At 34.5% G+C, this 17,968-nt stretch overlaps 1 pseudogene; it reads right to left on the reverse strand.

Annotated features, from left to right (window-relative positions):
* Nucleotides 1–278: 278 nt before the first annotated feature.
* The window catches only part of LOC129144681 (heterogeneous nuclear ribonucleoprotein A1-like), a 61,027-nt pseudogene continuing 43,337 nt past the window's right edge, over nucleotides 279–17,968 (reverse strand).

Genomic DNA, 17,968 nt, shown 5'->3' on the forward strand with positions numbered 1-17,968 from the left:
TAGCTTCATAGGTTGTGTCTTAACCCCTTGTGCCACCAGGGAGGCACCCAACATGAGTATTGTTTATAACATGTCTTCTTTGTGGCAATTAGGCCCTGCCACCTCTGCTTGGCTGAATTCACAAATCTTTTGTAATCTGTAGCTTCCCTGTCACTTCTCTTATTCTCCTCTCCTGCCAAACCTTGTTTCCTGGCAGTTAATTAAAAGGCACTGCCATCATCATAGCTACTGCTGCTCCTAGAGCCACCATTGTAACCTCGGTTGGTGATTTAGAAAAGTATTAACCTCTACCACCATAGAAGACCAGAGCTTCTGTCCCCAATATTTTCCCCTTTCACAGGTCCAAAATTTGAAGACTGATTGTTTTAATTTCCATAATCACTGTAACTTTCAAAATTTCCAGAATTCCTTTCATCTTTACCAAATCCATTATAGATATCCCCACTGCCACCATATCCACCAACACCATGGCTACCAACAAAGCCATCTCTACTGAAATTTCCTCCATGACCAAAGTTATCACTCCCACCAAAATTACCTCCATGACCACCACCAATGTTTGAAAGCTACTTCTACTTCTTTGGCTGGATGAAGCACTGGCCATGTCTTGCTTAGATAGGGTTTTCCTTACTTCACAGTTGTGGCCATTCACAGTATGGTATTTCTGAATTAAAATCTTGTTTATAGAACCATAGTCATCAAAGCCTCTCTTCTTGCTACTGACTCAATCAATCATGATTTCAATTACTTCAGTTTCCCCATACTGCTCAATATAATCTCTTTGGTAATGTTCTTTAGTTTCTCCTTTAATGCTATCCACAAAAAATGTTTTTACAGTTAAGTGGGCACCAGGTCTATGAGAATAATCTTTGATACAGCCCTCTTTGGCTCCACAAATATTCCATGCACCTGGTGTGACCTTGCATTCTTGGCCGCATCCACCTCCTCCATCGTGGCATATGTGACAAACCCAAAGCCGCTGGATCACTTGGTGTTTGCATATCTTATTACCACAGAATATGTGGACATTTCCTATTGTTAAAATGTCTTCTCAGACTTTCATATGTTGTTTCAAAGCTCAAAGATCCAATAAAGAACTTTGAAAGCTATTTCAACTCCTTGATAGACTCTGACTTAAATATGATGGTAGTGGAAGGGTAAACATTTAGAATGCTTGCTTGATGACATCTATGGGAAGAAAAGATATGTTTGAAATCTTTGGATTGGTTCTTAAGTTCATCTTTTGAATAACTGACTGACAAACATCTTAAAATCAGAAATTTGCATTGTGGAGTCTTTTGTAACAATCAGAAGATGACCCCCTGTTTCTTTGCCTGTCACTGATAAAGAGAAAATAGGAAATTGATCATTTATGCTACATTAAGCAGCTCACCCATAAGTGTCAAAATGACAGAGGATGGATGGTGTCTATTTGATTCACAGTAGATTTCACAAAGAATGCCACTTCACACACTGTGCTGAGAAAATTGGACTGCCACATGCAAAAGAATGAAACTAAAACATTATCTCACACTGTACATGAAAATCAACTCAAAATGGATAAAAGATTTAGATAAAAGACCTGAAACCATATAAAACAGAGAAGGAAAAAAGGCAAAACTTTCCATGACATATACCTCAGAAACATATTTTCTATGTACATCTTTCTTAGTGCTGCTTTTTCTCTGTTCCCATAGATTATGATAGGTTGTATCTTTTTTTTTTGAGGTATATATTTATTTTTTATATTTCTTCTTTGAGTTCCTTGTGAATCCAATGGTCATTCTGTAGTGTGTTGTTCAATCTCCATATATTAGAAGAATTATCCTTTCTTTGATTAATTTCTCCTTTGATAACTATGTGATCAGAAAATATACTTCATATGATATAAATCTTCATGAATCTATTGACTTTTTTCTGACCCACTGTTTCATGTTACATGGTCATGTAAATTTTAGGAAAATGTGTACTAAGTTTTGGGTGGTAATATACAGTGTAATATACATGTCTATTAAGCTGCTGTTTTCTGATTTCTCATTTAAAGCTATTGTTTCCTGTTGCTATTCATCCTGGTTTATCCATTGATAAAAATTAGACATTGTGTTGATGTCAATGTGTAATTTCAGATTTGATAATAGTTGCCATATATATATATATGTATACATATATATGTATACAGCGGATTCACCAGAGCCAGAGCCAGGAACAGAACAGGCAGATAGACGGAGGACACTGCTGAGGGGAGCAGCAGGCGCAGCAGGAGAGATCCGTGCGCCATGTGGGACCCTCGCTGGCGGGCCAGGATCTAATGGTGCTGCAGAGGCTGTGGACAGCTTCACAGCTCGGCGCTCAACCAACTGCGCCACCAGGGGAGCCCCAAAATTTTCTATTTCTTTCAGTATGTTCTGTGTTCCACTATATCACTCTTTCTCTTCTGGAATGCTCATCACTTTTAGGTTACCTCCTTTCCTAATTGGATTCTTATGAAGCCTGAAGAGCTTTATAAAGCTTGAAGAGCTTCGTGGTCACCAGTACAGCCTAGCCTACTTTCATTGTTTTCTGCTTTATTTTTTTACATACTTCATTGCTATTTCACATCCTGCAATTCCTTTTTTTTTTCTTGTTTAAATCTTTAATTTCTAATTTCTGATCGGTAGTTATATTTGTCATGACTTTCTTTTTTTTTTTCCCCTATATTTTCTTCCATTTTTTTAAAACTTCTTTATCATTGCAATTTAGAACTTTCTGTCTGATAGGAAGATAATATCTCCCATATATTTGTGGTTAAGTTCTGGGGAAGTATTCCCTCCTTTGGAAGTCGTATTTGCTTGAGGTCTCAAGATGCCATGTGTGATTTTGTTGTTCTTTTAGCTGTTTTTGATCTCTTCAGAAATTCTGCATTCTCCAGCAGTATCAAGTTGGGAACTTCAGATGAGGCCAGAGATCACATGCTGAGTGTAATCACCAATTCTCACTTCAAACATGGACTACCAGCTACTAAATTCCCCTTTGTTTGAATTCTGAGTTTACTGTGGTTACTTCAGGAGGTCATGCAGTGGAGAGTGTGGCGTTTCCCCGACTTTCTGAAGCTATCCAACCACCCTGTTTGTACTCCTGTTGATCAGTGACATTGAGCTTACAGAAGGCAACATCTGGAGGGTGGCAAGAGGTGGTTTCTGCCTCAGTCTGCCAGCTCAATGTCTCCCTTCTATCACCCAACACTTGTTGTGTGATAAACACAACCATCTGTGTGAATTTTATTCAGGAGCAGCCATTTAGAAGAGATGCCTTTCTTACAGCACGTAGTATAGGGAAAAGGCTCAGAGCTTCTGTGCTTTTCACAAATTTGCTACTCATCCCTAAATCTCTCCCATTAGAACATTTTAGCTTATTCCTATAAAAAAAAAGTATTTTAAAATAATTTATAATGTATGTGCATTTGACTGAGTCTCTCACTTAAAATGCTCCACATTGGCTACATCCAAGTCTCACAGCTAATATACATATTTTTGGTAAAATTATTTAGAATATTATTTTGTTACTATTTAGTTTCCCATTACAAAAGACATAGCCATGTTTTATTGAATCTAAAACAAATTTTAACTAACTTTACAATATAAGTCTTCATTATAGTTTGCCTTACTACTTGTGAAATTTGATTAATATCAAGAACATAGAAAGGCAATATTGTCAGCTTTGTGCTGATCTTGGAAAGCCCACTTGATTTAAAGGAAGAATTAAGGCAAACTTGTGGTTCCAGCTATGTTTAATCATGCAAATATAAATCCTCTCTCTTTCATAAGCAGATTTGCATCTGTTGATTTCCACCTGAAAGCATAATCAATAATAATGAATAATAATGTTTTGTAACTAAATCAGAGAAAGCATATAACATGGACTTTAAAATAAAGGACATGAAAACCCATCTGAAGTGACACAAACATCATTGATGAATAGGGACCACATAGCACAGTACATACCAGACTAGCTATAGATAGCATAATGGTTTTGCTCCTAAATAAATAAGTCTTTGTCATCACACACTGCTATTTCTTCTTGCTAGCTTTCCAATTATGGGAAAATGTGAACAAACTTGGTCAGTTCATTTAATAGTCTTTAAAAAAATAAACTACAATACCTGCAAAGTTATATGCACTTATTTATTGAAGGACATGTAGCTTTTTGATAACTCTTCAATTATTGATAAACATTTTTTTTTAATGGTGCTATTGCTTGAAAGTATATACCTCAACAACTTTACTGGAGCAAGAAAATATTAGGAAATTTGCAATTTGTATATAACCATATATATCTTACTTTACATGCCTATTTCCCAATTTGTAATTATATAAAAATATCTGAAGTGTTTACATTTTCTTTGTTTCTGTTTTATCTTTTTTTCTACTATTACAATAAGACTAAAGAACCCTCCGTCTTATGTAAATGTGATTTATTATACTATAACTTATGGAAAGCTTAAGCCACTTGTGAATTTAAGTAACCCAAATATTCTTCATACTTTTTTTTAAAGGGAGATACTTTGCAGTTATTATGTTAAAGAAATTCTCTTACAGGATACACAGTTCCATTAAAAGAATCTTGCTATAAGAAGACACTGCCTTTTGAAATTAAATATCTACAAATCAATATATGAATAAAAGAAAGGATTAAAAACAATTATTTCTTATCACCTTTTTTTTAAGATTTATTTATTTATACTTTATTTATACAAGCACTGGGTGCAGTCAGAAGCGCGGGAGGGTGAGAGAATTCACCAGAGCCAGAGGGGAGAGCAGAGCAGGCAGACTGATGAAGTTCACTGCTGAGGGGAGCTGCGGGCGGCAGGAGAGGTCTGCGTGCTATGTGCGATCCTCACCCAGTGGCCGGGGATCGAACCAGCACTTCAGAGGCTGCGGGCAGCTTCGCAAGCCAGCACTCAACCGCTGCGCCACCGGGGAGGCCCTGTTATCACCTTTTTAAGGAAAATCTCGAGCAATGCTTTTGAACTTCTTTTAATCTACTTCACTTTCTTCCTCAATGATTTGTTACTGTTAAAGAAATCACAGCACACAATGTACCAAGAACCTGAAAATCTCCTTTCCAAGTTTTAACAAAATAAAACTATTTCTAAAGATTATACTTAGAAAGATAATATTAAATGTTAGAAATAAAAAAATTGAGAAAATGTAGTCACAAGTCTGATAAATAAATCATGAACATTTCAAACTAATCTTTTGACGATATCTCTAACAAATAAATTGACTAATTTCCAATGATAATGTGGATATTTGCAATCAAATTATTCAGTGCACAGACTTTTATTTTTGAAAAACAAAATGAGTCAAAGTATTATTCCCTGTTCCTTTTTATTCAAAATCACTTTTTGTATTTGTTTAATCAACTATTTTATCATTTCCTCTTAATGATTATTAGGCTGAATAATACTGTTACTCAATGCTTAATAAATACCACCTATTCTGCTCCAGAGAATGTAAGACACAGGAACAAATATGTCCAGTTTCTCCTTTGTATCAGCACCCACAAATTCAACATGAGACACTCCAAGTGGTGAGAGCAATGGTAATATTATACCTACAGATTTTATAGTTGACTGGGTTTTAAAGAATGATGGGAATGATTCATTTGATTTTAGTTAATAAATGTGAATACAAGCAGAAACAAAAGTAAAAATAACTGTAAAGATAAGGTACATTTGCAGTGTTAAACGTGTTTCTCAATATGTGATAAACAAATTATTTATGGCTGCTACAAAATAAATATTGAAATTGAAAGTAAAGTGTTTACAAAACTTGTAGACACTTTATAAAATATATATCTGTTGAATATAAAATAAAAATAGAGGGACTTTCATTTTGCACACTTTTTTTTAAAGATTTATTTATTTATACAAGAGCTGGGGTACAGGCCAGAGGCTTGGGAGGGTGAGAGGACTCACCAGAGACAGAGTGGGGAGTAGAACAGGCAGACGGACCAAAAGCACTGCTGAGAGGAGCCGTGGGAGAGACAGGAGAGGTCTGCCGTGCCATGTGGGTATCTTCCTGGCAGGCCTGGAATTGAACCCATGCTGCAGAGGTGCAGCTTCACAGTGCTGTGCTCAACCTGCTGTGCCACAGGGAGGCCCCATCTTGCACATTTTATGGATTTTATTTCCAGAGTTAATTTGTATTTTGCTTGCCAAAATTTTGGTCTGTGACAGACTGAAGGGTAAACAAAAACAATTCTTTACCACAATTTATCAAAAATTTTGAGAAGTTTTATTTATTTAACTTGAAAATAAGAACATTAATTAGAATTTTTTTGAGATTCATTTTTATTTATGCATACAAGAAGTGAGGTGTAGGCCATAGGTGCTGGACAGGGGGTCAAAAGATTCACCAGAGACAGATTAGGGAGCAGAACAGGTAGATCTACTGAAATACACTGCTGGGGGGAGCAGTGGGCGAGACAGGAGAGGTCTGCTGTGCCATATAATTTAGCTTTCTGGCTGGGGATCAAACTCATGCTGCAGTGGCTGCTGATACCTTGATAGTGCTGAGACTTGAACCCCTGCTCCACCAGGAAGGCCCACTTTAATGAGAAATTTTAAGAAAAGTTTTGGGCCATCAAAATTTACACAAAGAAATTAAATATAGTTTTATGGGTCAAGATAATCTTAATTCTAAAAATAAAATAAGTGAGGAACCTAATATTTCAATTCTCTTATGCAAAATAAGGCAAACCTATCCAAATTAGGTGAGTTTCATCTCATTTCTATTTATAGTTGGGGATATATAATACACAATTTTTAGCACTTGAAAATACTATTAGTAACTCTTTTATCTAAAGTACCAAAAAATCATATATAAAAAAAGTTCATGTTAAAAGAGAATGATCTTTTATTTATTTATAAAAGAGAATAATATTTTAAACTTCATTCTGGGGCTATAAAGTAATAGAGAAAATAATAGTTGAAGAAACTCTTTTGCTCTAACTGTCCTTAATCAACTCTCCATCTCTTTAAATTCACAATTATTTTGAAGACTCTTCAAGAAGATTCTCATAGATGCTAAGTAATACAAGTAAAAGTGTCCTCCATTATCACTTTGTTCAACTTCAGTTTCTGCCTTGTTCCTTTGAGACGATGTTAGGTGCTGAGGCTTCAGAGACTCTGGAAAATCAGGAATTAATGCTTAGTTGCAGATCTGCTACTATTGCTGTTGCCGCTGTGACTGGGGCCAGCAAGTTGTCCTGTCAATATTGCTTGAAGTTATTCTGTGACAAGCCTCTTTGAAACTTCTCTTCTCTGTAAGAATTCATATGTTTTGCCAAAGGCAAAGTGTTTTCCAGACACAGTTACTGAAACAGAAATCCTCAATACGCTGAGCTAAAAAGAAATAATTCTCCTTCATTTCCCAAATACTGTCACTGCCATAGACTTCAAACTCTATAATTTTTGTTTCTGGAAGTACATTGTGTTAGATCAGCTCCCTGAAGTTCTAGAGTGTGTGTGTGTGTGTGTGTGTGTATGTGTGTGTGTGAGAGAGAGAGAGAGAGAGAGAGAGAGAGAGAGAGATTATGACTTAGATTGATTGCCAATTTATTTTTAATTCACAGATTTTTTTTTCTAGGAAACCAGAGTGGGCTCAGGGAAAGTAGGCCTAAGGGGAGAGATATGATAAATAACAAAACACAATAGGATTCTTTGCTGGGGCATTTTCAATACACCAAGCTTATACTTTGCTTTTCCGTGGTCTATTTATTACCCTATGTAAATTTCCCTGGAAGGTCAAACACATTCTGCATTTTAGAGGACTCCCATTTCAGGCAGATTTTGGAAGTATTATGCAAGCAAGCATTTCTTAGAGCATTATTTGCAAAAAGGGTTGCATATGGCAACTTAAACTTGCTTTATAATTTGCAGTGCATATTTACAAATAATTCACATATCTATAATTCATATGATAGATCATTATTTTACATTTGCTACATTTTTTCATCTATTTGCTTGTAGCCGCCCTAAACCCCATGTCCATTCAGGTCTCCAACTATGGTTTCTCCTTATTGAAGAAAGCACGCTGAATATATGTCTTTAATGAATTAAATGTTTAAAAGAGGTGAAGTCATTCTTTGAAATTACCTTTACAGTTTTTCTAAGTGTCAGTGGATTTTCAACATTGTGAAACCATTTTCTTGCTGGCCAGATAATATTCACGGTATTGTGGTCCTTCACTATATTAAACTGACACTGAAATATGTGATTAGAATTGCATTTTATATCATGAGATGTTCCAAATACTTGAGTACTTGTTTTTTACTTTGAGAAATGAAAAAAAAAAAAAAAAACTTTTCTGTATATATACAGGATAGAAGATTGAACTGCTTTGATCATTTTTCAGCTGAAATGCACTGTGTACCATTTAAGCACTTATTCTGAGTTAATAGCTGAGTATAAAGTTAAAAAGCTATTAAGCAGATTTAAGCAATCTTGTTTAAAAGAAGAATTTATGTTTTTGTACACCATTAGCTGAAAGGTACTTCTAAAAATTATGACTTACTTGGCAATAAGGATGAAAACTGAGGGCATTGATTATGCCAGTTATATTTCAGGTTTGGTTAAAACCTGTGGGAAAAGTATAGTTTTACATTACATGTAAGATATTATATTCATTGTCAATTTTTAAAACAAAATTACAATTGAGAGGAGATTGTTTTCTCTTAGTGGTAAGTCTAGAAGAGAAATGTTTAAACAAATGCTAGTAGTAATCACTGATGTAAAACTATACTAATATTTGAGGACTTCTGATGGCCTAAGGGTTAAGTCTCAAGGTTATCACCATTAAGGACAGAGTTAGATCCCAACCAGGGGGCTAAACCACATAGGCACAGTAGACCTCTCCTGTCTTGACCGCTGTACCCCTTAGCAGTGTATTTCCGTAGATCCGCCTGTTCTGCTCCCCATTCTGTCTCTGGTGAATCCTTTCACCCCCTGCAGCTTTGGCCTAGACACCAGTTATTGTATGCACAAATAAATTAAAATAAATCTTAAAAAATAGCTTTTCTAATCTCAGAATGGATTAGCAAATAAATTAAAGGATTCCCACACTAAGTCTGAAATTCAGATAAACTATGAAACATAGTTTAAGTATACCCCAAATATTGTGCAAGGCACATTTACACTAAAAAAAGTTTTATTTGCCTAAAATTTAAATTTAGCAGGACATCTTCCATTTTTATGACCCTCATCCTCAAACCAAGGGAGATAATCACAAATGTGGTAACTAACGAACATAGTTAATTATATTGGTTAATTCTTAACTTTTTTATTAAGAAAATAGTACATATCTCCAAATTCCGTAATTGATCACACATGCTTAAATTTCTTTTTGCTTCTGTTATTAATAAACCAGAAAAAGATTGAAAAGATCCATTTGTTTTTTAGCTCATCCAATGAAGTGAGTGTCTTTTATGGGTATGAGATATATACATATGTATTTATATATATATATATATATATATATATATAGAGAGAGAGAGAGAGAGAGAGAGAGTTATATATATATGTATATAGCTCTATGTATGGTTTGAAGTGCTTGTTTTTCTCACAGTCCCCTTTTTTCCTTGAAGATGGAAGAAGCTTACACGTTAATGTTCTTTCCCCCAAATATGACATTTTCATGTTACCACTGCTCACATCTAATTTTAGCGGGGGTATATTATCCTATGAAATTTGTAATTAGTTTTGTAGATCAGAGCCAATTTTCTTTAGAGAGCAATGCTTAGGGTTATTGAATCCTTCAGAATTCCTCAATATATAAGTTAAAACTGCATATAAGTCTAAACTGAAGCAGAAGAAACAATTGAAGTTGTCAGGTGTGGCTCAAATATGCTCTGTGTAATTCTGCTAAATATATTCCAATCATTGTAATACTATTAATTCTAGTTAGAAATTGAAGAAGGAAAAGAGAATGGAGTATAAAGAAAACTATTATATGTAAAATATTATATTTGTTTAACACAAACTTTATAAATCTAATTGAGCCTTGTTATATTTGAAATAACTAAAACATTCAACCTACATGTCTGTATATCTAAAACTTGATAACAATAATACTTTTGAAGTTAATAACTATTTGTCTTCCCCATTAATCAAAGATAATACATACTGCCTTTATACTTAGGAATCTTAAATTGGTCATAGTATGAAAATGATAACATGAAAATGCAAATAGTGTGCACATGGCTAGCCTTTGAAATTGTTAAGTTTAAAGAGGAAAACATTGAAATATTAGAACATTTTACTGCCTATACAAAAATAACTCAAATGACACATCCTAATATTATTTCAGACATTATTTGCTAACAAAAAATAAAATAATTGTGCAAAATAGCATGTGATATTTACCAGGCATGGCAACAAATAAGAATTAGGACAAAAGAGAGCATGAACATTAGCAATACAATTATATTGTGTCACATAATCCTTCACTAATACACAAAAGTAATCTGCTTGTTTCTTTGGTTCTTGTTCACAATTTTCTGATTATTCATATGTCCAGAAAAAATCAATTCTTGAAGCCCTAAATCTGGTGAATATAATGAGCATGATTCCCCATGGATCAGAAAAAAAAAAAAAATAGATTCTTGGTTTGAGACAGATGCAGCTATAACCAGAGGGAATGCTTTTGCAATCACATAGAAATGTAGTAGCAACATCATTTAGAAACTTTGATACATATTATTTTTTGATACATATTAATATCATGTTTAAAACAATTATAAGCTCTAGAAAACAACAAATAAAGATACAGGAAAAGTACTAGAAGCTCCATTAAAGAGTGTTACAGTCATATGGTAATTCCTTAACTACTTCTAATATATAAATTAGAATAAAATCCTATGTAAATAGGGGCCTCCCTGGTGGCGCAGCAGTTGAGCACTGGGTTACGAAGCTGCCCGAGGCCTCTGCAGCATCGGTTCGATCCCCGGCTGCTCCCCGGCCACCAGAGGATCCCACATGGCGCGCAGACCTCTCCTGCCACCCACTGCTCCCCTCAGCAGTGTGCTTTGGTCCTTCTGCCTGCTCTGCTCCCCGCTCTGGCTCTGGTGAATTCTCTCACCCTCCCTCGCTTCTGACTCTACCCAGTGCATGTATAAAAACAAACAAACAAGCAAACAAACAAACAAATAAATAAAACATGCTTCTATAAAAAAAAAAAAAATCCTATGTAAATATACCAGAAAGTCAATCATTCTTTGGAAAGGAATACAGCAGTACTTTCAGAGTATAAGGCAAATGAAATAACCATGAATCTGCTAGACATAGTGTTTGAAGAAGTAATTATTATCTTTCAACTTCATTTGATCCATCTCACTAATTTTAATGGAAATTTTACATATAGTATTTTAAAAATATAGAAACATAAAATTTCTGAAGATACTCAAGGAAATCATATACCAACCCAAATTACATCAATACATTATTAATCATAATTCTAAAATAAGTGTATGTGTATGTATGTACATACATTTACATACAAATGTATGCACATTTATCAATATGTACATTTATACATATGTACATTTGCTTTGAGAAGAAAAGGAATGGAATCACTGTTCTTTCAGTGCTTGAAACATGTTAGTAGTATATTTGGGCCTTCCCGGTGGTGCAGTGGTTGAGGGCTGGGTTGTGAAGCTGCCTGCAGCCTCTGCAGCGCCGGTTCGATCTCTGGCCGCCGGGTGAGGGTCCCACATGGTGCCACAGATCTCTCCTGTCACCCACTGCTGTATACTTTGGTCCTTCTGGTGCCACAGACCTGCTCCTGTCGCCCTCAGCAGTATACTTTGGTCCTTCTGCCTGCTCTGCTCCCCTCTCTGGCTCTGGTGAATTCTTTCACCCTCCCGCACTTCTGACTGTATCCAGTGCTTGTATAAATAAATAAATAAATAAATAAATAAATAAATAAATAAATAAATAAAATATTTTTAAAAATGTTAGTAGTATATTTAAGACCTTTAAAGCTATCATCTAAGTTATCATTGTCATTTAAAAACCAGGTATATAGCAGTAAAAGAAACGATCATTAAAAAAAAGACACCTTACCAAATGGGAGAAAGTATTTGCACAGCATAAATCTGGTGAAGGGTTATAATTAAAACTATATAAAGAATCTCATACAATTCTTAAAAAAAAGAAAACAAATAATCAAAGAATGGACAGATGTTCTAAACAGACACTTTTTAAAAAATATTTATTTATTTATTTATACAAGCACTGGTGTATAGGCCAGAGGTACCAGAAGGTGAGAAAATTCACCAGAGACAGAGCAAGGAACAGAACAGGCAGAAGGAGGAAAGTACACTGCTGAAGGGAGCAGTGGGTGAGACAGGAGAGGTCTGCTGTGCCCTGTGGTAGTCTCCCTGGCCAGCTGGGAATCGAACCTGCACTGCAGAGGCTGTGGACCGCTTCACAGTGCTGTGCTCAATCCACTGAGCCACCAGGAAGGCCCTAAATAGACACTTCTCCAAAGACAAACAGAAGCCAACAGGTACATGAAATAATGTTCATCATCACTCATCATCTGGAAAATGAAAATGAAAATCACAGTGAAAATTTGACACCCTTCAGAATGACCCATATCAGAAAGATCAGAAGCAGCAACTGAGGGAGAGAATATGGAGATAAAGGAACACTCATATCCTGTTGATGGAAAAAAAGACTGATTCAGTCCTTATGGAAAAGAGTGTAGCATTTTCTTAAAATATTGAAAAAAAGATCTATTATATCATCTTGTAATCCCATTCCTAAGAATCTATCCAAAGAATGAAAAATCACTAGTATGAATGGATATATGCAGTCCTATGTTCATTACAGCATAATTTATAATAGCCAAGTTATTGGGACAACCTAAATGCCCAGTGACAGGTGTGGGTATTAAGATGATGAAATGATGTGGCATATATAAACAATAGAATATTGCTCACTTATAAAAAATAAACTTTTGCCATTTGCGACAATATTGATGAACTGGAGGGTATTTTGCTAAGAGAAATAAACCAGAAGTAGAAAGACAAATGCTGGATGATTTCACATATATGCTGAACAGAAAAACAAAACCAAGGTTCAAGAAAAATCAAATCAAAAGAAAAAATCTTAATATATCTGACTATAAAATTGAGAGTACCAGAGGGTGAGGAAGAACACATAGAGTAAAGTAGGGGAACTCACTGGATGATGATGGAGAACAATGAGTGCTTTGGTGTTGGGTCTAATGTAACATGCAGCTCAAAAGGTGTGATCCTGTACCTCTCAATCATGTACAGTATTGTAAACCAATATTACTTCAATTAAAACATATATGTAAAAAATAGTAACTTTTTTGAGGATGTTCTCTATTGCTTTCTGTAATGGTTATACCAATTTACATCCCTACAGTGTACACATTTTAACTTCCCTGTATGTCCTCCCCAAAATGAGTTGTTTCCTGCTTTTGGACATTAGTCATTCCCATAGGTGTGAGGTGGTATCTAATTGTTTTCCTTTGCTTGTTCCTACTAAAAGGAGATGTTAAATTTCTTTTCATGTGTTTGTTGTCATCTGTATATCAACTTGGGAGAACTATCTATTCTGGCCTCTGGAAATTTTTAAAATTGGGTTGTTGGGCCTCCCCGGTGGCACAGCGGTTGTGCACTGGGTTGCGAAGCTGCCCGCGGCCTCTGCAGCGCCGGTTTGATCCCCAGCTGCTCCCTGGCTACCAGAGGAGGGTCCCGCATGGCACACAGACCTCTCCTGCCGCCCACTGCTCACCTCAGCAGTGTACTTCGGTCCTTCTACCTGTTCTGTTCCCCACTCTGGCTCTGGGGAATTCTCTCACCCTCCTGTGCTTCTGACTGTACCCATTGTATAAATAAATAAATAAAATAAATAAATAAATAAATAAATCTTAAAAAATTGGGTTATTTTGTTGCTGGGTTTAATTAATTCTTTATTTTTTAATATTAAACTCTTGTTGAACATAGCTGCTCAAATATCTCATTTAGGAATTTTTTTTATGATAGTATTTTTCTGTGAGAAGCAATTTAATCTTATGTAGTCTCATTCATTTTATTTTGTTTCCTTAGACATTGTAATTAAGTTCCCAAACACATGATCTAAGGCATTGATCATGGCGCATATCATCTATGTTTTCTTCTATGTGCCTGATGGTCCAGGTCTTATGACTAAGTCTTTAATCCATTTTGAATTAAATTTTATGTATGGTTTCAGTGACTCTATGTTTTTCCCCACACCATTTAATGAAGATGAGACATTCTTTACTCCATTTTATGGTCTTGGCTCCTTTCTCATAAATTGTCTATTGTTTGTGGGTATTTTGATGTGCTCTGATTCTGTTCAATTGATCTGGGTTTCTTTCTTTCTTTCTTTCTTTCTTTCTTTCTTTCTTTCTTTCTTTCTTTCTTTCTTTCTTTCTTTCTTCTTTCTTCTTCTTCTTTCTTTCTTTCTTTCTCTCTCTCTCTCTCTCTCTCTCTCTCTCTCTCTCTCTCTCTCTCTTTCTTTCTTTCTTTCTTTCTCTCTCTCTCTCTCTCTCTCTTTCTTTCTTTCTTTCTTCTTCTTTCTTTCTTTTCTTTCTTCTTTCTTCTTTCTTTCTTTCTTTCTTTTTCTTTCTTTCTTTCTTCTCTTTCTTTCTTCTTTCTTCTTTCTTTCTTTCTTTCTTTCTTTCTTTCTTTCTCTCTTCTCTCTCTCTCTCTCTCTCTCTCTCTTCTTTCTTTCTTTCTTTCTTTCTTTCTTTCTTTCTTTCTTTCTTTCTCTTTCTTTCTTTCTTTCCCAAACTATTTTGATAACTATTTTTTTTTTGTTGTTGTGGAGTTTGTGGTTGAAAAGTGTGATAGCTCCATTCTTTCCTTAGGAGTGTTTTTTTTTGCTAATTTGGGGTCTTTTATAACTCCAGATAAATTTTGTGATGTTGTTCTATTTCTGTGAAGAATACCACTCAAATTTTGGAAGATCTCATGGGACAGAAATAGCCTTTGTTCATTAATTTCTTTGGGAACGGAAATACTGTCTGAAATTAAGAAGGAATAGAGAATAGTGGACTGAATAAATGAAAGCCATACATGAAAGTATTTGCAGAGGCCTCAAACTGTGGTTCTTACTATATTTCTTAAAAGTGGAAATGTAAGTTACATAGAATCTTTGATTTCCAGTTTGACTAAAAATAGGAATTTATGGAGAAAATCATTTCCTTCTCTGAAGCATATTTTCTTCATTTATAAAATGAAAATTCTGTATAAAAAGATATCATTCCATCCTGAAGTGTATTTTACGATTATACTTTACTCTCTTACATAGAGTTATGTTTTATTGAATCTATTTAGCACCATTGTTTATAAAGATTGTATAATATCTCTTAGTTTATGCCTTTGTCCTCAGAAATTTCATTTAACTGAAGTGGTTGACTAGATATCCATTTCATAAATATTCATCTTTACTTATGAAGTATAGGTTTCTACTTAGAAAAGTAAAGGCACACATTACCTCCACTTGTCTCATTATTGTATACTTCAAATAATGACAGTACAGAATCAATTGGGTTCTTAACAATGCAACTCTCTCAATGATCTTAAATATCATAAAATGTATAAATGATTTTTTTCAAATATATTCACAGCACTACGCTGTACAAGTATTTTGTGTAATTTTGGAATAATTCCTTCCTCTGGCAGTACTGTAGAGTATTCTATTTGTCTAAATGATGAACAGTTTATCCCTAAAGAGTACTTTACGCTCTGGGTGTTCTATAGTACCAGGAAGACAAGGCTCGAAAAAAATACTCAGTTAATTTTAATTTTAATTTCAAAGAATTTATTCTTTCTGGGTTTTGATTTATGAAAAGGGTTTGGAATGCTTATTCAATATTAGCTCCTTGAAATTTAGAAATTATTCCTGAAAAAAATGCATGATAACTGTCAAGCCTCTAATATAAAAAAATACTGTCAGTAGTATGTTTTTGTCAGGTTTTTGAAAATCTAGAACTATCAATCTCTTTTATTTTGCAAAAATCTGTTATTTCAATAGAAAATATAAAATAAATTTTAAATATTTTATCAAGGTAAATTGGTTTAAAACATTTTATATGAAATGATTTAGAGATATAAGTTCACACACTTCAGGTTTGTGTTACCACACCACACTCAACTCCAAGGCACTAAATATCATTCAACATAGTGCATTGTGTCCCCTTCCATTTTGCTCTAAAATACATAAAAGCAAACTTAGGGAAAATATGCCTTGACATAGGCTTTTTGTGATGACTTTGATGATTCATCTCCAACAGCAAGAAAAATAAAAGGTAGTATAAACAAGTGGAACGACATCAAACTAAAAAGCTCCACACAGCAAGAGAAACAAAAATACATCTGATTGTCTGGAAGAAAATATTTTGCACACATTATTCTGAGAAAGGGCTGATATCCAAGATCTACAAAGAACTCATACAATTCAATAAAATAAAATCACCTGAGAGGAGAAAGCAAATATTGTACAAAAATGAAAAATGATGCAAAATATATATAAATTAATATATTTAATTAAAAATGCAATCAAAGACTCAAGAGATGACATGCAGATGGCCAAGAGGACATGAAAAAATTCTCTTCACTCATTATCCAGGAATGAAAATCAAAATCAAATGAGACACCACTTCACACTTGTGAGAATGATCTATATTAAAAAAAAGGAACAGAAAAATCAAGTGTTGATGAGCATGTAGAGAAAGATAAACCCTTGTACACTTTTAGTGGGACTATAGACTAGTACATAACCTATGGGGAACAGTATAGCTATTTCTTTAAATATTTAAAATATATCTATTATGTGATCTAGCAATCTTACCCCTACATACCTACCCAAAGAATGCAAAAGCAATTATTTGAAGGTACATATGTACTCCAATGTTCATCGCAACACTAATTGGAATAGCCAGCTATGGAAATAACTTATAGACCCAGGAAAAGATGAGTGGATCAACAAGATATTACAAACATACACACACACATACTGGAACAATACTCAGATACAAACATGACAAACTTGCATTTTGCTACAACTGAATTGAACTGGAGGGGATAATGCTAACAAAATAAGCCAGAAGGTCAAAGACAAATAGAGGATGGTGCCATTCACATGTGAGATATATAGAACAAAGCAAAGTGTCACATAAAACCAATAACATACCCTAGCGATCTGACTGAAGAATTGTTAAAATCTTTTCGATCGCATCCCTTTTTCAGTCTTTTTTTTTTTCCCTTAGGATTACTGTTTTTTTCTGAGAATTTAATCTTTTTTAAAAAATATTTATTCATGTATACAAGAACTGGGGTACAGGCCAGAGGTGTGTATGCGGGTGTGAGAGGATTACCAGCGACAGAGGGAGGAACAGAACAGGCAAATCTACTGAAATATACTGCTGAGGAGAACAGCAGGTGAGACAGGAGAGGTCTGCTGTGGCATGTGGGTTATCTCCCTGGCCATGGATCAAACTCATGCCTCAGTGGCTGTTGATAGCTTGATAGTGCTGATATTTAACCCCTGCGCCACCAGGGAGGCCCTATAATATTACTTTTTTTTTTAAATTTGTGTAGATTATTTATTTTTATAAATTTTATTTTTATATTCCCCTATAATATTTTAAATGTTTATATTACAACATATATTTATTTCAGTAATGTACAGTATCGAGTGTATGGAATTAACAAAGGATTCAAGACTATAATGCAAACGTTTATCTTTTACCAAATGCATTTTTTGTTACATATGTTTTTCCTGATATTATTTTGTTTCATAAATGTATTCTGAATAATACTGATTATTTTTGTACCATCGACATTTTAGAAACTAAGTTACTTTTTCATCTTAATAATTTCTGACCTCATGTTCCTATATTTGCACATTATATTCTGGATTTTTAATAAA

This window comes from Talpa occidentalis, unplaced genomic scaffold (genome assembly GCF_014898055.3).
Source record: "Talpa occidentalis isolate TD23 unplaced genomic scaffold, MPIMG_talOcc4v2.1 talOcc4.6, whole genome shotgun sequence".
Taxonomy (NCBI): domain Eukaryota; kingdom Metazoa; phylum Chordata; class Mammalia; order Eulipotyphla; family Talpidae; genus Talpa; species Talpa occidentalis.